Source organism: Anastrepha ludens, chromosome 3, assembly GCF_028408465.1.
Source record: "Anastrepha ludens isolate Willacy chromosome 3, idAnaLude1.1, whole genome shotgun sequence".
NCBI classification, from domain to species: Eukaryota; Metazoa; Arthropoda; class Insecta; order Diptera; family Tephritidae; genus Anastrepha; species Anastrepha ludens.
In genome coordinates this window covers 76991228-77019210 of record NC_071499.1, presented here as the reverse complement: position 1 = coordinate 77019210, position 27983 = coordinate 76991228, and the positions used below count along the sequence as shown (strand labels likewise).

The following is a 27983-nucleotide window of genomic DNA, read 5'->3' as shown; positions in this document are numbered from 1 at the left end:
TTCGCATTTGCTGATTTTCATTTTTGTTTTTTTTTTGTAATTTTTACTTTTAATTGTCTTTTAACACTTTTTTGTCTTTCAAAACTTCTATTTTATTTACTGCTAAAAATTTTGCTCTTCGAAAATAATTTATGAATTCAGCTATGATGCCACTGCTGCGCTTGTTGCACTTGTTGCAGTTTTTGCTGTTGTTGCAACAGCGCTATCAGCTTTCGCTTGGTATGTTTGTAAGCCATGTTTGCCCTAATGAAGTAAGTTTTTCATTGTCTTTGCTTCTTTTTGAAAACAACAAAGGAATATTTTTAAAATGTGTAGTCCACTGAGTTTACGCTCAAATGTATGCAATGAATTTTTTATATTTATAAATTTACGCTAAACTACACGGCGCATTTTATTTCTTTTTCTTGTTGTGGTTTGCTTTTATTAGTAATGAAATTTGATCCTTTTTCGTTTTGTTGTTAGTTAAATTTTTTACAGAATGCTTTAATTCTATTCAAATTTTTTAACGCAATATTTTGCCCGAATCTTATTACTGTTTTTCAGTTAGTTTTGTTGGTATTTATTTAAATGCAATCGATTTTTATTTGTGAATGTTCACGAAAATTTCAGATTTTTTTATAAATTTATAAGCTACAATTTTATCATTTATTAACTAAACTAGAAATTTGCACTCCGTATATTTTTCTTTTTCATAAATTTTTGTTTGCTTGCGTTTTATGATGGCATGTGAATTGTTTTGTTGTTGTTTAATAGATTTTAGCTTATTATTCTGCTAATAGGGAGTATGCTGTATTTATTAACTTGTTGTTGTTGTTGTGGTATTTTCGTTTTGTTCTATTTTTAGTTTTTGAATTCCGTTTTAAATACTTTTAATGATATGTTTAATTAATTGCATTGCATTACGGTAAAATATTTGGACTCTATTTCAGTCTATTGAGCTTCGTATTTTTCTTTCAAAAAGTTATTGTTGTTGTTTCAATCCCATATAGTTGATATTTTTAATTTAGATGATTTGTTTTTGTCTTATTGTTTGCTTATTTTTGCTTTTTTCTCTTAATTGTCTAGCTGCTTATGTGGCGGATTTCTTTAGTATAAGTAGTGGTTGTTGTTGTTGCAGTTGCAGTTGCATTACCCTTTACAATTCCCTTCTGCTTCTGATTCAACACGACCTGCTGTTATTGCTCGCTTATTTTTTGTGATGTTGTTGTTGTTGTTGTTGTTCGCAGTGTTCTCAACTTTTTCTGAGTAGAAAATCCAAATGTTGGAAAAAAACAAACAAAACCAGCACACATTAAAACTTTTCAATTCAATTCCAATTCACTTCATGCTGCTTTGCACATTCGCGTCTGCTAGCTGTAAAAGACGAAGAGAAAAGTGAGAAACGGTTGAGAGAAGGCATACATGTAGAAAAAACAGAGTGGCACAAGTTAGTTGGGTAAACGTGAAAATTGCAGTATTAAAACTTTGTTTGCACGTTGACGTTAAAATGGTAATGAGTATAAAAGGGATAAAGGAAAAAGCAAATAGAAAATAAAAAAGAGAAAGGAAATATAAAGGCGATTTAAAAAAAAGCACAAGACCTAGCAGAAAGAGACACGTAAACTAAATAATGCAAGCAAATTAAAAGCAATGCAAAATATTTTGCTGTGCAGCAAAAAAACAAACACAAAAACAAAAATCCACAGTTATGAAAGCCAATTGTCTGTGTGTTTGTCTGCATACCTCCAAGGCACAAATGCATACCAGTTTGGCATTTTGTAACTTCTTCCGTTAAAAAATGATTTACCTTCCATTCGCTTTTCCTTAAAAAAAAGAACTAGAACAAAAAACCTTTTCCTATACGGTAATGGGTTTCTCATGTTATCCTGTCAACGTTGCCACATACATGAATTTTTCCTGGTAAAATTTTTTTTGCAAGCTGCACTAAAACGTTGGCAAATTACTTATAAGTACGAGGAGACAGAAGAAAGTAAAATAAAAAAATGTAAAAACTACAATAACAAAAGTTGAATAGGACAAAAACGAATGTTCAAAATTTGTGATATTTTTATATTGCAGATTTTTGCTTACGTTAGTCACAATCGATATGTGCCGACAAGTGGCAAGCAATTTTTTTTTTTTTTTTTTTATAATTTCAATTGAAGTGCAAAAGCTTGTAAAAATTGGCTTTAAAATGGTTTGATGTTTTTGACATAAATGTGTCAATTGGTTAAATTGGTAACATTTTCGGTGGTCATTGCAGTGACGTGGCATATTTGCATTTGACTTTTAAAATCGATAGTTGTCAATTAAGACAGAGTATTGAAAAATGTATATACCAGTAAACATTTTATTTTAAACGTGTTGTCAGTCATTAAAAAGAAAAAAATTGAAATATCAGATAATTTACAGTCATTAAAAAGAAAAAAATTGAAAAATCAGATAATTTACTTTTACCGTACCGAATAGTTACCATACATTTTTTGTTTGTTTTTGGATGATGAGAAGTAGGAAGCATTTAGTGAAAATTCGTAAATTCAAACCTTTATCGAGTAGGCAGTTGCAAGTGCAGAACTTGGAAATAATTTTTATTCACGATAAAATGGGACCTTTGAACTAATATTTAAAACAAAGTGAGCCAAGAACAAAATATATTTTTAAAATAATCTTTAAAATCGAATATCTCGAAAATGAAATTATGCAGATAATAATGTCTTTACGAGTCTAGGATACAAAGATTCAATCAAAGGCATTATGGCAAGAGCCTTATGCATAACATCTTAAAATTGGACTTATGGTGAGAAAACTTAAAGTCAAAGGAAAAAGAATAAGCTTTACATTGAGCTAACGTTCTCTTAAAAGCAGCATTCAACTCATATAGGGTTTTCACAATACTCCCAGAAAACAATCCTTTACAACGAAAAATGCGTGAGGGAACAGTAAAATGAATTTTATTGAGCAGACACATCGACAACAGAACCCGCCAGGACTCCAAAGGCATGACATTTATTTGTACGCAAGGAGAGCGATTGAACGAAATGGGATCAGCGAATTTCACTGAGAGCAAAGCAAAGCCCAGAAAAGCTCTATGAACTGTAATGAGAATCTTATTTGGAAAGTAAATTCGTTTTTTTCCGACAGGGAATTTAAATGCATTTTTCACAGCTAACTTCTCACTTGATTTTACGCTGTAGTTTTAGGTCGGTGCCCTTTTAAATATGGAGAGCAATAAGCAGTATTTTCGTCATATTTTACTTTTTTACTATAAAAAAGGTAAAAATGCTGTTCAAGCCAGATATAAATTAACCGATGTGTATGGAGAAGATGTGTTGTCAATACGACAGTGCTAGAACTGGTTTGCAAAATTTCGATCCGGGAATGTCGAAGATGCACCACGTTCTGGAAGGCCAGTTGAAGCTGATAAGGGCGCGGTAAAAGCATTAGTTGATGCAAACCGCCGAATAATAACACGTGAGATCGGTGAGAGGTTAAATTTACCGAATTCAACTGTTTATGTTATATCGAAGCTCGAAGTTTCCCTATGTCCTCACAGAGAGAAATTTGTGTCGTCGCGTAGACGTCTGTGCTCCACTCCTCAAACGTCATGAAAATGATATACTTTTGAAGCGTATCATTACTGGGGACGAAAAATGGGTTGTATATAACAATCTCAAATGCAAGAGATCATGGAGCAGAAAAGATAAGCCGGCTCAAAGCATTTCAACTTATATCAATCACAAAAAGGTGATGCTGTTTATTTGGTGGTATTTTAAAGGAGCCACTTTTTTTGAGCTTTTACTGATTAAGACAGATAAGACAGACAAGCTGGATAAACTGAATGATGCACTTCAACAGAAAAGGCCATAATTAATCAGCAGAAAAGGTGTAGTGTTCCACCAAGATAATGCGAGACCTCATACAGGTTTGGTCACTCGCCAAAAGCTTTTACAGCTTGAATGGGACGTACTGCCACACCCACCATATTCTCCAGACCTGGCTTCTTTGGATTTCCGGTCACTGCAAAATTTTTTGGACGGTTAAACCTTTACCTCAAATGAACACGTCAAAAATTATCTGGAGCAGTTTTTTACCAGGAAAGACCAAACATTTTATGAGCTTGGAATTATGCTACTACCAGAAAGATAGCAAAAGGTGTTGGATCATAATGACCAATATATTATTTAATTATATATTTATCATTAAACGAGGATCGTTCTTCATTTGGACCACAAAAAAACGAAATTACAACCCAATATTAATATGGACTGCATGCAACGGTCTCCAAACGACGGTCGCGTATTCGAACCTGCACCAAACTAAGGACGAGTACAACAGCGTGAAAGTACCAGAGCGGGATCAGAAAACGAAGAACAATTTCGACCAATAAAGGTCAACATTGCGAACGAGTTAGAAACAATATAATTTATGTGAGTGGTGAAGTTGGGCTTGGAGTCCAAACAAGCCCTCAGGTCTTTTAATTCACTAATTGTCTTGATATATACTTAGTCGTGCCATAAATTCTGTGACAAATTTTGTAATGCATAGAGTGAGAAAAAATTCTCAGAAAAAAGTTCAGTTATTTTTGCGGATTTATACTCACTTTCGTCGGAAATTTCACTTCATAACAATTGAGTGGCGAGCTAAGGAAGATCGGATTGCTGTGATTGCATTACAAAAATGTGCAAGTGAGATTTACGAATTGCTTAAAATTTCGAGAATGTTTGTTTACCGCACGATCAATCGTTTTCCCAAACGTCTGACGTAGCAGACAGAAAAAAAAGTGGTCGTCCTCACGTGGTTCGAGCCAGTGCAGCCATAAAAACAGTTCGAGAAAGAATCCACTGAAATCTTCTTAGAAAGCAAAAATCGGGTCAAGGGAAATTAATGTATCGACCAGATCCATGTCAAGACTAACTGGAGATGATCTCCACATCAAAGCCTTCCGTCGCTCAACTGGTCATCTTCATTTCTGTGAAAAAGGGGTTAAGACCGGGACAAAAGGGTAGCAGGAAGGTGTCTTAGAAGACGTGCTGAAGCAGTTGAGCAGTACCATCTTCAGTGGGGAGCGTTAGATTTTTCAGCAAGATTCCGCTCCAGCCCATAAGGCGAAAACCACCCAGCAATGGCCACATTGGATTCATATACACAGCATACATTTTTTTGGCCACCTTCTTTAACTTTCCACCTTGATCTTAGGGTTAGAAGAATAAATATAAAATTTTCTCTTTTCGACTATTTTTTTGGAACGCTGTAGCACACAACTGGTAAAACCAATAGCATTTTAACGTTCTTCAAAAACTTATTTTTTAGTGTAATGTAACCTTTAGATCGCCATAGTAGATCACCATATAGTTTCACCCGATGCAATGAGCAGATCATGAGATATGGCTCTCTGAAGGCATCCAGCGGCAAATATTTAAATAAAGATGACAGGAAGCGAAAAGTAAGTGGAAAGAGTGAATTTGACTAACAGGCTGTTCTAATTTCTACAATAGGTCACGCCATATCATTTTCAGAAAAGATTAACTCTCATAGGATTCTCACTATCCGTTCCTGGGACATCCTAATCTCATTTGTTTATAATATTTTTATGGTTTGCTCTGATCTTTTATTTTCATTTGAAGAATTCTGGGCCAAGAAAAAAAAGTCTTTTTAACATAATCGTGGACTTTTCAAAAAAATGTTTGGTTTTAGGCGTGAGCACAATGAGAAGTAAACTGAAATAGTGTAAAAAAGTTTTTATGATTTTGATAAATATTCAAGTCAAATATTTATGTAGTTGTATAAAGCTTCTGTTTTCTTACATTTTGGTTTTTTTTTTTCGTTTTTGAATTTTTTTATGATTTGATTATATTTGTATGTATTTTTTAAAATATAATTTTGAAAAATTTTCTATTCTTTGATTTTTTCTTCTTTTTTGAACTTTTGTAAAGTAAAGTAAATTATTTTATGACTACTGAACTGGCTTCGAGAGGCAAAAATCAGATTAACTATTTTTAATTCAATTATTAAGAAATTCTTATAAAAAGGTTATCTGTTTTTTAGTTCCTTAATATTTTGTGGTACACGAGATGTTTGTTCTGCATTCATAACTGAACCAACGATTTCAGTTGTGTTCGCAAGGTTTAAGGTACCAACAGAGAATTGCAATTAAATGGTTTTCCATTTATTATTTATATTTTTCAGAACAAAACCGGGTAGAGTTGGTGAAAAGGAAGGCAATGCCAAACCGCACCCATCTTTAGTACACGCCACAAGCTCTGAGAGCTCGGATCCCATCAACTACATATCCCACATCTGGAACCAAGCAATTATCAACCATTCAAGTATTTGCAAAAGTTGGCCTCAACGGAGACTTGTAGAAATAATTTGAACAAGTTTGCAAAAAATAGATACGAGGACATCTGGAGAAGCGAAATTATAAAATGGCCTTCAAACCATGACCGAAAGTTATCGAATAAAGTGGACTATATTTGATCTCAATCGGAAAGTCTTAGCTCTGTTAATTTTACTGCTAACATAAGGCAGAACTCTTCTGTTCAGTTAAAATACTGTTTTTTTAAATTGATTAAACTGCAGACAACATCTAGCATTATTAGATGCCCACTTTTCATGATTCCAATTTCTATATGGGATCAAATGATGTAGTAACTGATTTGTTGCGCCTGTTTTGAAGAGAAGAAGTCGGTGGCATATTTGTCCTGACTTCCCTATTATTCGATAGAAGTCTAGCAAAAACCGTTCGGCCGTAAATACTTATACGAAAATGAAGAATGAAAAAGGATATTTCTCAGCGATCTTTTCAAAGAATTTCGATCAAAGATGACCGCCAAGGTCTCGTGCTGTACAGTCAGTACTTATTGCAGGTAAATAACAAAACGAAAAATACTTTTCCAAGCCATTTGATTCCTTAATTTCAGAAGATTTTTGTTGACTAATAATATTACGCGTCTGACTACTTTCTGTCGAGTTACTTAAATATGAGCGCGATTTTAAAAGCTCGTGCAAGGTCAGAGAGAAGACAGTACTGGCGTATATCGAGATTATGCTTCTCTTGGGAGAGCAAACGCAAAGTTTCAGCCAGATCAGTGTCTTTCCTTGTGTTTGGTATTCGTTAGAAAATCGACTATCTAACACCTGCAAAACTTGAAGAATTTCATGTTATATAAATAGTTTTGTATAAGCTCTAATAGCGGTCGCTTATCCGATATCATGTCATTTCAAATGACATATTATAATGAAAATGGATTGGATTTCGAATTCAAAACGAACGTAATCCATATTTTTTTTCCATTTTATGTATGCAATGAATGCCCCCGTCACGAGAGCTGTGATGGAATTGAATGCTATCATATCAGCCTGCCAAATCTTTTCAGATTGACTTTGCTTCCTCTAACAACTTTATTATGTGTTGTTATATTTTCTTCTTAAAGACTATGTTTATTAGTATTTTTTTGTTTTTTGTTAAAACATCTTAATTAGTCTCCAAGACATTTTGTTTTTGCTGACTAATTTTACACCAAAAAATTAAACATATTGGATAACGAAGGTTCCGTTTTGCTGTAGAGTGCCTTAATTCTCGAACCGACTTTCAGCCTATCCCCCCGTTACCGAAGGAGAGATTTGAAAAAGTAATTTTTTTTCGAATTGTTGCAACCTAATTTTTATTAGGAAGTTTCTCTCGTTTATCAACTAAAGGGAAATAAAAGCAACAAAAAAATTTATTACTAAATATTCATACATTGACTTTTATGATACTTAAAGTGTTGTCGATTATAGGCACTACTTTTTCTCATCTATCTGATAAAATTCGGCTAGCACGCGGGGAGAACTCTTCTTTTTGTGAAGCGATCCACGAATTTGTCCAAATTTTGATATTTTTATGTGATTTAAAGTGTTTCTCCGACAGATTATGTGTCATCCAACGAACCAGATGATAATAAAAACGGGTTATGTCTTCTAAATTTAGTAATTCCAAATAGGCTTCGCTTGTGAAGCCTAATGTGGACGAGCTTTGTCATGTAAAATAAACATTTTTTCGTGTCGGGTGTAGCGGTGATCGCGATTTTCTTGCGCTGCTGGTTTTTGCACATGAAAAATTTAGAGAAGTCATAAATCAACAGTTCGCTCAGAGGAAGTTTATTTGGCACAAAACTAGATACTTTTCTTAAAAAGTGTAATGAGGAATGGAGGCTCTAATACGTGAAGGTTGTGTTGTTTCCAGATGTCAAAACAGCGAAAACTTATTTGTACGCCTAATGCTTTTTCTCTCGATATTGCCACAACCCAACAATATTTATTATAACCTGTCAGGAATTACAAAAACTACCAATTGCGATATCTAAAGTCCAAATCTGGAATGGCGACCTGGCGCTCTTCAGTACCTACTTCACTCCAGAGTTTATCCTTTCACGAAACCGAAAAATGATCAGCTAAGTGCCTAGAAAGTTTTCAGTGCCGCAGAGATGTTTGACGATCCCCCTGTTGTCAGCTGGCCTGTGGCTTTCACATTGACCACATACCAGCTTAGCATAACTGTGTGAAATAGTTAATCAGTGGAATGCTCGCCTTTTAGTTGTTATTCATACGCACTTATTTATTTGAGACCGATTTTAATTTGTTCGAGAGTTTGATGTTATGTATAAATAAGACTTGAGTAATTTTCCCAAACCTATTTACTTCACTACTTCCATTCCTTATTTATAAATTTAAAATGATTTGTCAACACAAAGGGGACTTTAAATTTTGTCTACAATGATTCATATATTTTGCCAATACTTAAATACAACTTATAAGACACATTAGCCTGCCATTAAGTTTGTTATGCCCCCATGCCCTAGTTTTACGTTTTTAAAGAGAAAGCAGAAAACGAAAGCAAGTACTTAAGTGAAAAAAAGAACGAAAGGAATGAGTAAAACAGGAAAACGCTGCAAAGGAAGCGATAAGAGCGCATATAAATTTCGGTGGTAAAATGACCACTATAATTTTTATAATAGATAACTAGGTATATATGTACATATGTATGTATACGAAAAGAAAAATTTCCATTTCGTGGCTATGACTATTATGCCTTTTTTTGGTCCTAGTCATTTCATTTTCAATGTTTAGTAGCGCTAAGTGAAAAAAAGAATATATTGAATTGAGTTTAAAGCAAGACATTGCCATGAAAATATAGAAAAAATGAGCTGACTGAAAAATTCAATTCCCACAAAGGAACTAACAAAATAATAAATTCACAAAAAAAAAATATGCGAAATAAAAAATAAAAATTAAATAAACAGCGAACAAAAACGGATATGAAATTGCATTACTGCAGTCAAAGTTCGAATAGCGTGAGTTCATACATGTGTGAGTGTGTATGTGTGTTTCGTGCACCATGACAAACTTGCAAATTTCCATGCCACGTGCTCTTTACGGCAAACGATGCGGCCTCAAACACATGAGCCAAGAGCGCAGCGGTCGTCGAGAGAGGAGGCGACAATGCATGCACTGCCACACAAACCAAATAGCTGACGATTGCACATACACACCTATATATGCACATACATATATGTATACTAGTAGAAAAGCATACTTATGGCGGCGTTTGTGCGAGTGTGTGTGTGTGTTGGACATAACGTGGCACTACTGCCACACATTATGCCACTCATTCGCTTATGCAGTCTTTATTCTATTTTATTGTGCCACAACGACAGCGCCATGCTTTACTGAAAGCACCTATTCTCCCGCCCGCAAACTGCCTATGGCTGCTACCAACGACCAACATTACTATCACCATCGAAGTAGTCGAAGCATACTTACTGGCGTAACTAAATTGCATTCTCTTGCAAAAACTGAAAATAAAATATAAATAAAATTAGCAAGCTCTGTTAAGGAGTGGATTGAAGTGTGAGCGTTATTTTGTTGTGCGGACGAGGGGTGTTGCTTAACTCTGTATTGCTGCAGTGATGTGGTTGGTGGGGGCATGACGGCCTAGCGTGGCAAGCCATCGCGTTTAATTTATTTTGAATTTCTTGTTTTTCACTTTTTTATCGCTTACACTCTTCCTCTTTTGTCATATCGAATTTTGTTTTTTTTTTTTTTTTGTTTTCTTTCGGCTTTGTTACTCATTCGCCCCGTTCGACATACTCACAAACTTTATTGCATTTACATTGTTTCTGTAACAAGTTTGCATATACTGTTTTGCATGCGGCAAGCAAATATATACATACACATACAAATTTATTCATACATCAGCGCATTTATTTGAAGTTATGTGGATGTGAGTGTATGTGGAACATTTATGTATGTGCACATATGTGCTGGTGCCTTCAATGCAACACTTGCTGGCAACGTGGTAGCTGCTGTTGATGTTGGTTGGCGGTGGCGCACGGCTTTGGTGACCGAAAAAATAGCAAACAACTTCTTAGTGCATACATACCAACATACATACATACACATACATAGGTATATATAAGCCAGCCACCAATCGGCCGAATAAGGAGTCTACTGCCCCCTGCGCCGTGTGACCAGTTAAACTGTCGTTCAGAAATTCAGCCATCCAGTCGGTCTGTCAGTCAACCTAGCGACCTATCGAAGGCCTAACCAACACGCGCCCCACCGCGCTCACCATTGAGTATTCAACTTGCTTCACTCACCGCACTGACCTACCCCCCAACTAGCGACCACTTAAAGTAGGACAACAGCAGCAGAAATAACAACAACAATAGCATAACGATAGCGATAGCACAGTAACAGTTACAATGGCAACAAGAAAAACAAAAGCGACGGGTCCCATACCATTTCATATGAGAATGAAGACACGAAGGCTCGAAATACATAGATAAATGGGTAGCTTGGTGGTAATGGAGAGGAAGCAATAGGTTGGCTGAAAAATAGATTACAAGAAGTAGAAAGAGGAAATAAAAAAATTAAAAAAAAGATGCCGGAAATGGCAGGAACATGTAATGCCTCTGCTATTTAAGTTATTTACACTTCAATTCTAGATACATAAATTGGTACCTACATACATATGTATATAAATAGGAACATACACTGCTAATTAACTTCAAACTACTTCATGTTCTAACCAAATTTTTATAATTTTCAAACCGCTACGATGAGAGCTGTGCAATCGGCGTGATGATTAAAATATACTTTTAACTTCAAAACTCGCTTTTTTTGTGAACAGTCAAGTTACTGAAAGTGAACACTTTCCAATCTAATTTTGTTCATAATAATTGTAATTCAGATTATTATCGCAATTTTAAGATCGGTATTAAAATCAGTCTTGAATTATGAATTTTGGGCAACTAAGTATTTCAGAGAATAAAAAGGTTTTTTCCATAGCGGGCGCCACTCGGCAGGCAATGGCAAACCTCCAAGTGTATTTCGGCAATTAAAAAGCCCCTGACAAAAAAAAAACATTTGCTGTTCGGAGCAAATTTAAAACTGTAGGTCACTCCATTTGTGGAACCACATCAAGACGCACACCACAAATAAGAGGAGGAGCTCGACCAAGTACTTAACAGAAGTGTATACACCAATTATTTATTTAATTTAAGTATTTCAGATGAAGGTGTCAAAAATGGGATTTTAAGCTTAAAACCCTCATCATAAACTGATATCGAGAGGCTATCTTTAATTTTTCTAAAGAAACATCCTTCACTTACTTGGCCTCTAAAAATAATTTCTAGCAAATTATTATGCCTTGGAATTTTCATTGACAATTGGTTCATCAATAACAAGTTGGAGTATAGGGTACATAATTATTGACTAATTTCTAAGCTCTCGATAATGTCCATTCATTTTGAAACCATTTTCATAGAAAAAATGTACTTTAATCAGTATTAATTCTCTACCGGGCGGTACGAAGTATAAAGTATCGTGATTTTTGGTAAATATTACATTAGAACATTTTCAAAGCACTTTGATTACATTTACAGAGATTCTTTCACGGTATTAAATATAGTCCTTCATAACATTTTATTATAACAATTACTTTCGCTTGGATTTTGCTCCGATATCCTGCAGTGAGTGAAATTGTACTTACGGGGAAGTTGTTGCGTGCTCACAATTAATGGTATATTATCTGAAATATTCACTGGCCGTTTAGATACGCCTCATGTATGTGTTTCAGTTTCTCTACTCTTTGTATTATTTATCAACGACATAAGCAATCAATTATATGCCCCCTGCTGTATGTCGACGAGTAAGAAAATGTTTTTTACTTATGAATAACTCAACTGATGTATGTAGACTGGATTCAGCTATAATTTTTTTCATTTCACTTTAATTTCGCCTCATCGAAACCATATTCGGTCTCTGGCTTTGTACGACCCATTGGCTCAAATTTTACAAACCCTTTACGCTTCAAGTTGGATTTTATAGTAAAACTGGAAGTCTTTCTATTTTTGGGAAGGCATCAGGGTGCACACCACAAATAGGAGAAGAAGATCAGCCAAGCGCCCAATGAAGGGTGGGAGAGCCAATTACATATGTATAGTAAATGTATAATTTGGAGGATATACCAGAAATATTTAATTGACAGGATGCAAAAATCTCTCTGAAATTTGCACTAAGAACCTATGATGAAAGAATTTTTTATACTATTAAACTCTATCTTTTATTTAACGTTTTTTTTTTTACTTTTTGAAAAAGCTTCAAAGGCATGAAGTTAACCTGCGGAGACAATAGTTTTGCAAGAAGACAAAGCAAACAGATGGATGTGTAGCAAAAAATTCGAGTTGGGATTTGATAAATCAAAGACAAAACCAAATCATTGAATTGAAGTTAGTTTGAGTTATCTAAATGTTATAGGTATATTCGTATCGAAATCTATTGACCACCTTCACGGATTCACTATATTCATCTGAGCCCAACTTTTTCAATAAATTTTAGTAGAATGAGGTTAGTATAAGCTTCGTCAGCAAGACGCTTCTGTACCTATTTCGCTCATTAATAAAAGGCTGGGGTGGATTTTAGTAGCGCCTTATAATAGGTAGTCATTACTGTAAGCAAATTCTAACGATCCAAACCTGGAAGAGAGAATATATCTCAACTGAAATACCAAAGAGTTTCTGAATTGTATAGTTCTGTTACCACGTACGTATCGGAGGTTATGTGACCCCAGTCTCTGAAGCCATTTCAGGAAATTCTATAGGAGCTGTTGAAGTAGTGAAGCTGTTGAAGCTGTTGAAGTATCTTTCGCTTCCAAAAGCTCACTTTTGACATTTTCAGGGCCTACTACTTTGAGAATGTGAACAGTTAAGGTACAGTATCGTTGAAAAAGTTGACTGTATTTGTAAAAAAAAAATTGAGAAGGGTTAGAGATACCAGGATGGAGGAAAGGATGATTTTTTTTATCTAGGCTTACAACTAGCCTTCTTGAACGCCCATAAACGGCGGAAGTATATCTAAGAAAATTTCAAGTTTTCCTTGGTGAATTTATTATAAAAGAATATGAAAAAATAATTAGCATACAATTTTTTTTAATGAAATAAAATTATTACACTGTGCTCGAATAATCATTTTTCTTTTTTAAAAAAGTTGTAATATTTGATTTCATTATATTGGGATCTTCTAAATTCAATGGTCTCCCCCGTGGGGTCACATCAGTTTTCGTGACAAAACGTATTTGAAAATTTTGCTTTAGCGGCTGAGATCTCATTAAAATTTAACCTTACAGCATACGTTTGAGTGATCTGATTTTTATGACTTTCAGAAATAACTGAGGTTATATTAAAAAAAACAGTCACATGAAAATTTTTGGCAGACTTACAAAAAAGTTAAATTGTAAATTAATTTGCTGAAAAAAAAAATTAATTGAAAATTTCTTAAAATACATTAAAATTTTAAAATTGATTTCAGAATCATTTTATAAAACCCGTCCCAAAAGTTTAGTACATCAATATTTTTTCTCTTTTTTTCATCAACACTTTGACCAATTTTTCTTTTGAATGTTTTTTGTAGACATGTCATATGTAGACCGAATTTTAAAAATGCATACGAAAATTTAAAAAATTCCTAAAATTTAAAAACTCGAATTTCACGCTATTTAATAAGAATTTTAGAAACATTTTTGGTAGCTAGTTTTGCAGGTGATTAGATTTTAGTATAATAATGTGCAAGCTTGAGGTTGCTGAAAAATTCCGTCGATTTTTTATAGTTGTTTAACTACAATATTCTCCACATAACGAATGCACGATATTTTCTTCTAAATAAGCTCTCACCTGTATTTCTAAAACCGGAGCCAATCTTATAAAACAAGGACATGCATTGAATTTGGGAGGACTCATTAAAGAAATATCACTTATTAAAACCCTTCCAGAAGCCCTGAACTCAAACGTTTTTTTTGATGATTTCTTTCAATATAGAAGTAAGTTTTGTCAGATTTCAGCTCTCAAAAATATGTCCTGGTGATTTATTTTTGAAAAATTTAAAGCAATTTGCAAATGGGGCGGGCGCAATTTGCTTAAATTTTGGATATGGCACAAATATCACTAAGATGTAGAAAAAAGAAATCAACAAAAACACAACTTAAAAAAATTGTTTATCCTTTTGTGTATTTTTCTATGGACTCAAACTTTTTACATTATTTAAAAAATAAAACTTAAAATAATATGTTTTAATAATTTTCATATATTCTCTCTTTCAAATGAAACTTTTAGTATACTTATATCTGCCGAAACTGGCGCATATAGCAAAACATTTTTTGTTTATTTTACGTATCATAAAATTACAAATAAAAAACAAATTTATTTGACGCACGTTTCAGCTAAAAACGAATTAAGCATTTAAAAATTCTTGTTTTTTATTTCAAAAAATTCGAAAAATTTTCCTAAAAATTTCAAACATTTTTAGCACAGTTTTTATGAAAATTTCAAGTCTGTAGTTTTGGAGCTCATCAGATTCTAGTGTTTATGAAGTGGCTCAAAAGTCGAGTTGATTTTTGACAATTTTTTAATTCCTGGCGGTCTTGCGCAGTTTCTCCAAATAAAAAACTCTCGAACATTCGTTGTTTGGAGAAATTCAGAAATTTTTAATAAATACATAATTAAACATATGCTTAATATATCTAAAAATATAAAACATTTTGTGTAAATTAAGAAAAAATCTGATTAAAAACTTTAAAATTTGGCGGAAAATTTGCCGAATTTTTTCAAATCTTGTACAAAGTTTGAGACTTTGAAGTTTGACTTAAAATTCGTCGAATTTCCATAAGTTTTACAGAAAGATTTTTATCATAAAAAGAACTATAATTTTGTATAAAAAAAATTGAATTCTTTTAAGGGATGTATTTATATAAATAAAAGGTCTTTTAAAAGTGATACTAGACCTCAATAGTGAATAATTCTTAAACGGTGCCTTTTTTATGCAACCTTCGGCATTCTTCAAGTAGACCTATGTATAAGTACATACAATTTTATAATGGATATTTGAAGAATAGAAAACATAAAAGTGATTCAAACTTATTATGAAAATGGTTGATCTTTCAAAGCAACACATCGCGACATTCATGATTTTTTATGAAATTAATCGTCCGAATGAGTCGCCAGAAGTTGACGAAAAATTTTTAAGAAACTGTCCTGTTGAGGATGGGAAAAGGACTGGCAGACCAAAAACTTGACGTTTTTTGAGAATATTGTCAATGTAACGCAAAGTGTTGCTGAATAACCTTCAACATTGGTATCCCGACATTCTCAACAATTAGGCATTCATGAATTGACTGTTTGGCGGAATTTACCTGTGGAAACGCTACTGATGGACATTCAAATGATGGCGTATTTCCAAGAAAATTGCCAAGAGCAGATCTGAATAAAAAGAGTGAGACCTGGAAGAATGTACATTTTTACATGTTTTATTTTAAAGCAAGATCCAGGTACGTATTTTAAAGAGAATAAGGGTATGTGGTTTGTTACAAGAAAAAACAAAGATCACGTACACCCTCAAGTCCAAAGTGTGAAAATAACAGTTGCATTCGGAATTAAAGTGTGATGTCCTGTAACAAACGAAAAAAAAAATTATCGAAATTGCTATGCAAAGATTATTTAGGCTCAGGGGTGTATGGCAAACTTTTTTTTCCGGTGTGGTCTAATATGCACTGAAACTCACATATATTTATATATTTTATTATATTTGTATTTGTGTGCTGGAAATACAGGTGCGGAGAGAATCTCTGTTGACGGGGCAGTATCTAACAATGCATACGTTTGCACCTACGTACCATACATATTTACAAAGCTAAATTATATTGTGCCATCAGCGGTAGACAATTTGCATTCATGTGCATTATTTACTTAAAATCACATAAGTTTATAAGCGACACACTTTTATACTCGTACCCATACATGCTTAAATACTTATAAATATACATACATGCTTCACTCTGCCTGCCGCTCTAGCTAACCATTTATTTTTATATCCACTGCATTTGTTGTTGTTGCCGCTATTATATAAAATAACAATGAGCCAATTTTTATAGTCAGTTATTATTATCGTCAACAACAGCAGCGCGCCAGCTAGCAATTGGCAATTTTAGTGGTAGAGGTGGTTGCGCACGTGTGGTTGTGGCACGCTGGCGCATTGACACCACCACCACCACTGCTGTTACGGCTTTCTTCGTTATGTTGTTTAAATATGGTTGGCATTTGTTGTTGCTGTGTTTATTTTTCACTTTGCTTTCAGCCTGCACGCTGCCATTGTTATCACGTTCGTCGTCATCGCAAACACACATGCATGATCACCACACACGCACATCGTTAACCAACATTATTGCATAAAATTATGCTTTATTTATGATGGCCAAATTTTAAAATATTTGCTGTGTGTATTATTTGAATTTCGAAGAAATGCGTATGTATGTGTGCTTTCATGTGGAAATGTGCTTATACTACATATACATATATGTAACTGTATATACATGAATGTAACTGTATGGGAGGGTGACATAAATGTGTTTCATGGTTGTGTTAAAGTGGACACATTATGTACCCACTAAGTTGCTCTGCCGGAGAATATTCGAGTGCGGATGGCAAACCGTTGCTTTGTTCAACTCCACATGCTTCGTAATTTTATATAAATTTAGTATCGCATAAGCTGACCTATTTCACACCTAGTTGTTAGGAGCATATTTCGGACGTGGGTTTGTTAAAGTTTTAACGAGAAATGCTTAGTCATATTATTGTTTTGAAATGCATTTTCTAAGTCCATTGGAAAGCTAATAATGCACAATAAAAAAAAATGATGTCTGGGGTACCATAATATTTTTCGGTTAGGTTATATTTATTATTATTTTTTATATTTTCTTATTTTTATTTATATTTATATTAATTTTAATATTATTTTTTTAACACACAGTGCGTAGGCGTTAACAAAATTGGAAATCCGAAAAACCCTCGCTCCATACTAAAAATTATTCAAATTAAAATGCTTGTTAGCTCATACGATGGTCGTTTGTAAAATCCGTACAAAAATAAAAACTACTTAATTATTTGGGGTAAACCCTTTTTATTATTGAACTTTTCGACATGGTCTTCTTTTAGGCTTAAACACTTCGTTGTTGTTATAGCAGTGCAATAGGCCCTGCCAGTATGGTGTGGTCACCGATTTTCTTCGTCTAACTCATTAAACGTTAGGTTTAGGAAACGTGCTGTTTCGTAAGGTTGGGTCCAAAAGGAGAAGGATGTTAGGTAAGTGGATTTGAGACGGCCTGTGAGTAGGTGGTTAATATTGTACGGTGTGCCTTCACATGCCGGATATAATATATTATAATGAGTATGTCGGGGTCAATTCTGGATAAGTAGGAGTTTAAATTACTAGAATATACACATCGTAATTGGGCCAAACTTACGCTGTCCTCACGAGGCAACTTAAGATCTTCGTCTGTAATAGGTGGTGATTAGAAAGGTGGTGAGAGTCAACCAATAAATGCCATAAATGCCGCCAACCATTTATTCAAATAGGAGAAGAATTAGTAGTCCAAGGGATCCGAGTGAGCCATGCTTGGAGAATAGGGAGGATGTGAAACGACTTGAAACCCTCTTTCCATTAATTTCGTGACTAGAACTGCTAGTGCGTTTGCGTGACGTATAGGAAAAATCATTCACCTTTCTCGATTCAAACGAATGCCAGCCGCAAAGAAATGTACCGCTCTGGCAGAACTTTTGTTGGTTCCCTTCCAAGAGATGCTACTAACTAACCATATGTCAAATCATCCAAAACTAGTTTAAGTATTTACAAATCTTATTCGAAAATGTTTCTTATTCTTCTGTATTTGGTTTGAGCTATAGAAAAGAATTCGGAATATCTGTTAATAGGTTTTGCTTTAAAAGCAAAACTATACGGTCGTTGCTATTTCCGTGTAAAACATAGCTCCGACTACCACATATTTTAGTTCATAAATATAATTTTCGTCTCTCATTTGAAAAACAAATAATTTTGTTCAATTATTTCTATTTATTTTTCATTAAAAAGGTACATTCAAAATGGATGTAATTTACTTAAGTTATTTATAAAACTATAATTGGCGCCTACATCCTTTTTCTGTGTTTGGCCTAGCTCCACCTTCTATTTTTGGTGTGCGTCTTGATGTTGTTCCACAAATGGAGGGACCTACAGTTTCAAGCCGACTCCGAACGGCAATATTTTTATGAGGAGCTTTTTCATGGCAGAAATACACACGGCGGCTTGCCATTGCCTGCTGAGAGTCGACCGCTATTAGAAAAATGTTTTTCTTAATTTTGGTGTTTTCACCGAGATTCGAACCGATTGGTAGTCACGCACCAACCCTATTCGGCTACGGCGATCGCCTATAATATTATATAATATAATAACATAATATCAATTTTATTAAATATTAGTGGTCCTCATCATTTCACCTTAATTAAGCTGGACATATTTATATATGAAAATAATATATTTTTCGATTTTCATGAGCCTATCAAAGGTAGGTTTGGAAAAACTAATACATTTTTTGTTAAAATATTTGCCCGTACGGGTAGTTGTAAAATCGTCATCACCAGTTTAAGTGTACATAAAATGTCGTTGCTGCATACTAAAATCTTATATCGAATAATCAATTAAAACACTGATATAAATTGGTCGCCTAGAAGCTGCGTTTAAATATCGTTTAAGCGAGTGGCGTTAAATTTGCGACTCGCCTGTAAGTATGCATTTCTCAATGTGGTAAATTATCCATATTATCGCTATGAATTCCAACAAGCTGAAGACTTATTAAAGATCAACCCGTTCGGCTACGGCAGCCGCCGTAAACTTATTAGACTATTTAAATTTTAAATAGCCAAGTTTCGTGATAAATATTAAATTATTGACTAGCTAATAAATTTTAAGATTTATTGGTGAAATTATTGGTGAATTAAAAGCAAAACAAATTTTTTTTCAATACATTTTATCACTTATTTGCGCATCACCTAAGATGTATGAGAAGTTATGCCACGTGATCTACGTATTCAATAAGTTTAGTGCACGTGTCCCAAACTAAAGAAGTATAAATATATAAAAACTCAAGTTCAGAAATGCAAAACTTCTTTATTGAAATCTCTTACAAACTCTAAATGAAGGAGAATAAATAATCGTCAAGGACAGAAAAGTTGTACATTTAACATTACCTTTATCACAGGGAATAAAATAATGAAAACTACGTACACCCGCTATTGTTTTACACATTTTGCTTAATTGTACTAAACTAATTATAGCAACAATAGTCAACCGTTATTGTAATACATTTTGTCAACTAAATCGAAAAATCAACTAAATCCAAAGAGTTGGACGATTCAACCATGAAGTATGTAGAAGCAGAAGTTACCTTTGGTGAGATAAAAGCCGCAACTGGCGAAAATGCACAATACTAAAGCGTTGGGTTCATAGAATGGGTTACGGGAAAGCCAACCCAGAAAATCCACTAAATGAAATTGCGATCAATGCTTAATGCCAATGGTTACAATTTTGATAAAAAAAAATGAGTTGGAAACATTCATTGCTCTCTTATTTATAGCCGAATTGAGTTCGCAATACAAGATTGACTATGCTGCATACAAGCCCTATAATGAAGCATAGATAGACTTTTATTTAGTTTGAAGAACCAGACCGCTTGACATTCTTTGTAAGGCAACATATTTGCAAACCTTTGTTCATTAGTTTTATTTGTATCATAGATCGATTTCAGCACCCACTACAAAATTAGAAAAAGGTCCAAACTAATCAATAAAAGAAAAGTAATAGTAATAACAAAGAAGAAGTAGAAATACACACATTTATGGAAACAGGTTTAACTAAAGTAAGATATTCTCTGTACATCTTTGTCTTTTCGCTTGTTTCTAACTGTGTGAAATCCTTGGAAATGCCAATACCACTGTTTAATAATACTGGCACTGGATTTCAAATTTTTTAGGTTTGTATCAAGCTTGCTCTCCTATTTATATACTCACTTTTTCACTTCGAGGCACTTACACTTAACTAAATGATCTTTGAAAATTGTTATGGAAAATATAGACGGTATAAAAACAGTTAGCATCACGAGAATGGCACTGGGCTGGAACTCGCAAGGGAGTCGGGGTGGCGATCCGCCAAAGATCACTTGGCGAAAGCCGATATTGCTCGAACTAGTAGATGCTGAAATTACATGGGACGGCATATAAACAACAGCCCCGAACCATGTACAATGGATGAGTCTTGTCGAGGCCATATGTTCTCGAGCGGAGTGAACAAGGATATAAGCAAAACCAAAAAAACAGAATGTGAATTATTTTTCGAGAAAACAGAATGGATCAAGCGAAGCAAAAATCGAGTAAATAAGTGATTAATAATATATAGGGTTTTTCAGTAAGAGCGCTTCAACTTTTGAACTTTTTTGAATAAAACACAAACGGTTTAACTTTTTTAACTAATTTTTTTTTTTTATTATCGAGCTGGAACATATACATTTAAGTATGAAATTCGATGTCTTTTGATGACCACCGCGTGCACGTTTTACGAAGTCCAATCATTGAACCCAATTTTCGACCACTCTTTTGCATAAATCGGCCGAAATTCCAGCAATTTCGCGTTCAATATTGGCTCTGAGCTCACAAATCGTCGCCGGCTTGTTACTGTAGACCAATGACTTCACATAACCCCAAAACGGGACGGCTTGTTAAATGGACCGTTAAATTACCGTAATGCTCTTAAAGTAGCAGCAACAGAACGATAATTTTCATAAAAAATTTTCACGATTTGCAATCGTTGCTCAAGTGTGTAGCGTTCCATGATGAAATGTATACTAATGGCAGAAAAAAATTAATTGCTATATCCCTAAGTCGTTAGTTTTCAGACTAACTTTTTCTTAATTTGGTCAAATTATTACTTCCTTAAATATTTTGCATTCATTTTTAACACCCTGTATACACACTTTAACCTGGCAACCTGCAAATATCATTGTGAATTACTCTCATAGTTCGGGGATATCAAATTTATATGCCATTTCAGATTAGCAATTTGTTTCCTGAATAAGTTTTTTCATGGCCGTTTAAGCCACTATCAACAACTAACAGTCTGAAGCTGGTGATGAACTAGTTGCAAATGTAACCGGACTGAAGCTTAAAGAGTTTGATTAGGAAGCTCTCATGCACTTGCCGTATAGTCTAGAAGGCATGCCAAACGATTAATGCCTTCTCAAGCATTAGCAAGATTTTCTCGATAGTCCAAATTTATCCTTAAGTTAGCCTTGTGAAAATGAGCTAGCCAAGTTTTCTACCAATTCGGACAGGAACTTCGTCAGAACTTTGGAATTATGAAATTGGCTTTAAATTCAACAAAAGTGGTTGCACAAAACGACGCATATTTAGCTAAAGTGAAGAAATTGTCACAGATTTGTGATTTACAAATATTTCAAGTATGATTGTCGCTAGTAGCAGAAAAGTTTATTGCCTTTGCGCTTACCTATACGACCACATGCGACAACCAAAACCTCGCATGAGGAAATCGATATACGCGTGAAACTATGCGCGAAATTATAGGTCAAATATTTACAATAACTGAACTTTAAGTTTTTTCACAGAAGCTGACGATTTTTATAATAACCTTAAAGTTTCAACAAGCGGAGTAATTTGAAAAATAAGCTTATAAGGTACAGAAATATGGGTATCAATGAAAAAAATTTTTTTTTTCAAATAGGTCTTCCAAAATCAAGCAATGTCAAGTTATAAGCGGATAGGTGTCAACATCGACCAAACACAGTAATTTTCACTCATTTTGCATATTTAAGCGAGACTTTAATGAGCATCAACTCAATCATTTGAAATAATATTCAGGTATAAATATTTTGAAAAACATTTTTGGAGAGTTTTCCCATAGAATTACTACAAACAGAACTTGTACTTTTATTTGATACGCTTTTGGCTCCTTTTATTTGAAAGCACTATTCTTATTGAATCTTTAAAGTCCTTCAAATAAAATCATGAACTCCTGTGAAAGAACTAAAAAATCAGATTTGTTAAAATTAAACTAATTTTTAACTCTAAAATTAAAAAAAAGATTTTTCTACTATATAGCTTATTTATAGGGTGTTTTTTTTAGAGGTTAGGTTTTCAAGATGAAATAAAACGTATATAATTTAATGTTATGGCCAAGAATTTAGCTTTATTATAAAGATAAGGGTTTGCCATTATGTTTTAAAAATGATACTCATTCAACCAAAAGTGAGCTTCATCGCTGAACAAAATTTTCTTCGATGCGTCGCGCGAACCGAACCATTATTTTCGTAATAAATTTGCACGATTTGCAAACGTTGTTCAGGTGTAAGTCTATTCATTATGAAATGGCAAACCAAACTGAGCATAAATCAAGTGACAGCTGTCAAAAAGACCATCTACGAGAAAAGTAGTGCCAACTTGAGAACCTAACCTCTAAAAAAAACACCCTATACTTTTTGCTACCAATAAGATGAGTTGAATTCAAAAAATGTTCTTCCCAGTTTGACCAGAGAGAGTTAGAAATAATAAAATATTGCATAAATATTGCGAAGCTATTTTTGAGAGATGAGAAACTTGGCATGAGTATATAATATGGGCACAGGATTGGGCATAGTGCGCTAAATAATTTGTGAAATTAGCGGATTCAGTGAATTGAATATTTAGTGTTAATGAAACCCTTATTTAACTACCAATAACAAATTAGTGATAGTGCAATTTAGTGGTAGTGCAAATTAACCAATCCTGTATGGCCAATGGGTGAGCATATAAAATCTCCATTGTATTCCACCCATAAACCGGAAAAGATTTGTTGCTGATCATCGAACTTTTTCACCAAGGTTATTTTGAAAAATTAGAAATAATGCTTAAAATATAAGTTAAGCATTTTAACCCACTATGGCCATTCATAGTGGGTCTAATTGGCAAAATTGAAAAAATAATACCTATCCCAGATTTTTTTTCATTTTTTCATAGTTATATTTACAACATATCCGTACATAGTTCACTTCATTTCACTGGTATGCTTGATTATTTTTATCGGCAAACGATCGAAATGCATGGTAATAAAAATAAATGAATTTTGTTGCACTGGGAAGCAATTCCCGAAGTAATAAGCTAAAGTGCCAATGAAAGGAAAGAATAACAATTGAGATTTTATCTAATTCTTTGGTATAATTTATAGAAAAATTTCGAATGTGAAGTATACGTGTTTGTTCAATTAAGGTAACTCAGCCATATTTGTATATTTATTTTTCAGTTGTACAGGAATAAAGTGTTGGTCAATTTATTTATTATCAAACAAAGAAATTAAAAAAAATCCTTTGAAGGTGGTGTCTCACTTTTAGTTCAATGCACCAGGCTTTTTCATGGCGTAAATGCACCAGAAGATACGAATTTGCCTACTATGTGAGGCTTGAACTCGGTACTCAGGACAAAACATCTCAGTATGTCATGCACGGATATGCTCGCTTACTGTCTTTTATACCCAAACCATTTCTCTTCTTTTTTTTTTAATTGCATTACTAACGACATAAATGCAGCAGACAATTGTTGCTCAGAACGCTAATGAATACCAACTCCATTTAATTCCCAATGGCCATTAAAATCGGCTTAAGGCGAAAACGCTTTAGTAGAGCGATTAATATCGAGCTCCATTAGTTGGAACTCCCTAAGGATCATTCTACCTGATTTGGCTGAAGGCTGGACTCACATACGAAATTTAAAGCAGTTTCTTTGTATTTTAGACACATGCCACCACATAAATATTTAAGACTGCTAGCTTGACGCTATTTTAGGGATGAAAATTATTTCTATCAACCTTGGGCGAGTGAATACATAACTGGTAAATTTGTGGTATTCTCTTGGTTGGTCATCTACCTTGCGGGAGAAAGTAATGTATCTATTTATTTATATGGAATATAATTATAAATAATTGCATTACAGGAGTAAAGTAGTTATAATCTGGGGCTACCGACTTAAATCGACTGCTCCTGCTGAGCCCATAAGTGATTTTGAAAAGAATCTCGTGAACAAATTGATGGTTTACTGTACGGCTGAATATGTAGTTTTATAATTATTGATCTATTGGTGCCATCTCTGTGCCAGACGAAGAGCTGACAAAGTTGCTGGCATTTCACAAAAAAAAAACAAAAAAAAAGTTTGAGAATACAAAAAGTGTATGTTTGTGTTCCGAACAGAGCATTTCAAAATTTTCAAAAACAGGCTTCAACATACTGTATTGGTACCTTGGCAGTTACTGAATATTGTCAAGTATAAACTATGAATTTCTACTAAATCCTCTAAGAGGGCAAAAAGTAATAGCCTTCGGAATGGAGATATTGCCCTGCAAGGAAGTCGATGGCGCCAGTCACATTTGAGATTGATTCCGAAAATCCCGCAAAAGTTTTATTTTTTCATTAGCCCCAGGGTGGGAATTTTAAATTTTTAATTAAAATTCTGGGCGGAAGTGAAAATACTTTATCGAGCATATCATGTAAGAATTGACTTCAAATACTATTACTCTCCCTCGGGCTTCTACAGTAGAATTTAACGAAAAAATTTTCATATGATATTTTAACCCTCTAATTCCTCTTAAAAATGGCATTCTCGCAACAACTCTAATGAATGGTTGTTAAAAAGAGAGTTAGAGTGTCAAATTGTGCTACGAAAAATTTAAGCAGACAATTTGACGGCGGGTTACCGCAGATGAAAGCGATCAGTGCGAACGAGAGTTTAATATTTCCACATTTCGCTAACACCTACACTTATGAGCATTAGGGCGGATTTAATAGTATGGAACCCAATTTCTAGACCTTCCTTACTGCATATCAATGAGGCTGCGTGGCATCTTAATGACATAGTCCAAATAATATTTTGAAGAATAAAACCAGATATAAAACTACTTTTCGTTCACAATATTAAAGAAGGAAATTCGGAAAGCTTTTGAACAGATTTAAAAGAGATAAATGTATCAAAATACGTTACCCTCAGAATAATCGAAATATTCTTTTAAAATCAAATAAAACTGATTGCTTATAATATTTTTTCATAACTATTATATAATGACTTGAGCAAAGTTCGTTGCAAAGGTTAATTTTAAGCGTTCAAAAAAAAAAGGCAAATAAATAAATAAAGGCTACTCTATCTAACATTTCGAATTCAAACAATCGATTTTCTTATAGAGATTTCACTTTTAGTTAGACATTAGCAAAATGTCTTTTAGCTTGAACAAAGTTTGGAAATATTTAAAACATTAAAAAATGTTTGAAAATCTAACAATCAGCCAAAACTTTGCTGTTAATAGCCACCTAACAGCTGCAATTTGAGTGCTGTAGACTATTTTGTGTGTGGTGCCGCATAAACTTGAATCATATCATAATGATTCAGATAGAATTCAAGAGTTAAAGCACGAAATCGAAAATATGGCAACCATTTATGAGAAAAATGGCGAATCTCGAGAAGTGCACTGAAAAAGTTAGACATCAGTTGAATAAAAATGTGCTTCTGACTTGGTTAACGCTTTCCAATAAAAAAAATTTATAATTTATTTCCATTCCATTCCGTTAAATTAAACTTCAAACGCTATGTCGACTAGCCTGTATAATCACAAAAATAAGTTTCTTATCAAAAGCCTAAAATTAATTGGAAAGCCCTTAAATAAAATTCGAGTCCTCAAAGCATTTGTTTCAATAAAATAGAAAAAAATATAGAAAAAAACTGGTTAAAAAGAAATGAGGGTTAGCGACAAAGAGAACAAGAACTTGGAAATACAAGTATTAACCTATCCTTTGTGCGGCATAACTACTGTAATTCCAAAATCTTACATTTCTAATTGGAAATTGACAGTTTTTGTAATGTTATGTGCTTGTGAAAGTATGCAGTCTGTAGTCTAAGATTAGTTCAACTCTGGATAAGAAAGAACCAAAAACATTGAGATCTTCTTTTTTTAGCGCTTTACAGCAATATTTGCATAAATCTGTGTCATATGCGTTTCAGGGCACAAAAGACTATTAGCCAGAAGTGCAAACCTCATTTATTCATATGCGTTTGAAAAGTAAAGAAATAAATAATTTACATTAAATGCGGAAGGAACAGTTATCGTTAATAAAAATTAAAAGCAGATCAGAGCAAAAATTTTAAAAATATATTTTTGTATGCAGTATTTTACCCTACCTTTTTTTCAATCTGTGGTTCTCTAGACAGATTCTTCGTTTCCGTAATCTCTATTTTTTGCTATTTTCAAACATTTTGGAATTTCACCAAGTCCAAATATGTTTTCACATACACTTAAGCTCATTTGTCAGTTTTAATTTGTATGCTAATGCAATCCGTTAGCACCATGACAAACATAATTAAACACACAATCATTGAGCACCTTGACTTGCAGCAACTTTCTGGTCAAGCATCATTAAAATAAACACTCAAAACTTTCGACTTATTGCACGTCGTTCCATCGAAACACTACGTAGTGCTTTACTTTGTTTATTTACCGAAATACTTCCATCAAATTAACAAATATTTTATTGCAGGAGAACACAAAATTCATTTTATCGGTACTAGTATTTCGATACTTGTTTTGTTTTTTTGTTGTTGATCAATATAAAAGTGACTATTATTTGAACTTCCGTGTTCCGATTTCCGCTGCACTTCCGTTCGTATGCATCAACCGCGACTCGACACAACTCAACTGAACTGAATTCGATGCTGAGTCCAAAAACAGGCCCAAATAGCCAAAACTAGCAGCCACAACAGCAGCGCGCAGACAGACAGCGAAATAATTCTCCAAAATAGTGTTTGAGTAGCGCCAGGCTCTGCTGGTTCTGCAACGGCGTCCCACAATGCACGAAGCTGCAACAGTAGAAGTAACAGTGTCAGCAACAGCGGCAGCAGCAGTGAGCAACCGACCGAATGCACGAATTACCAGCGTCAACGCTAGCAATTTACCAACGACTACGCTAACAGTGGCTATGTTAAACGTAACAGCGCTGTTGGACAAGCATTATGTCGACGTTGATGATGATGATGACTACGGAGATGGCAATGGCAATGGTGATGGCGATATTGTTGACGTTGGCAGTGGCAGCACGGCAGTGTAGAACGATCTAAGCACTAAAAGAAGTACTTTGGTAAAATGCAGTGTGCAGCGTTCAGCGCACAATTAAGGTGACAGCAAGAGTTGCACACGAGTACGAAACAAATTTCACTTCACTCAATTCGAGCTCAATCGAAGCCGAACCGGCTTAATTCACCATAGTGGCTTCATTGCATATTGTTGTGCGCAATTAATTTGTTGATGAATTGTTTTTCTTTTTCAATTTCTTAAACGCCTTTGAAAAGCACAAGCTCAGCACTCTGCTAATTAACTGTTACCACCAATATAATATGAACACACATACATATATATATATATACAATATATATAAATGATTAAAATTCGCCAAACCAGGCTTATGCACGCACAGCTAATGTATTAATACAATATATTTCGTTTGTGTCTTGTTCTTCTTCTTTATCTTCTGGTCTCCTATACTTTACTTCACAACACTAACACACTCTCAG

General features: G+C 34.0%; 1 long non-coding RNA gene across 1 annotated transcript; it reads right to left on the bottom strand.

Moving 5' to 3' along the window:
* Nucleotides 1-20: 20 nt before the first annotated feature.
* On the bottom strand, nucleotides 21-27983 carry LOC128858235 (uncharacterized). Its single transcript, XR_008453992.1, has 2 exons — nucleotides 26598-27983; nucleotides 21-1353 (listed from the first exon to the last, which is right to left on the bottom strand). It is a non-coding gene; the product is annotated as an uncharacterized LOC128858235 (long non-coding RNA).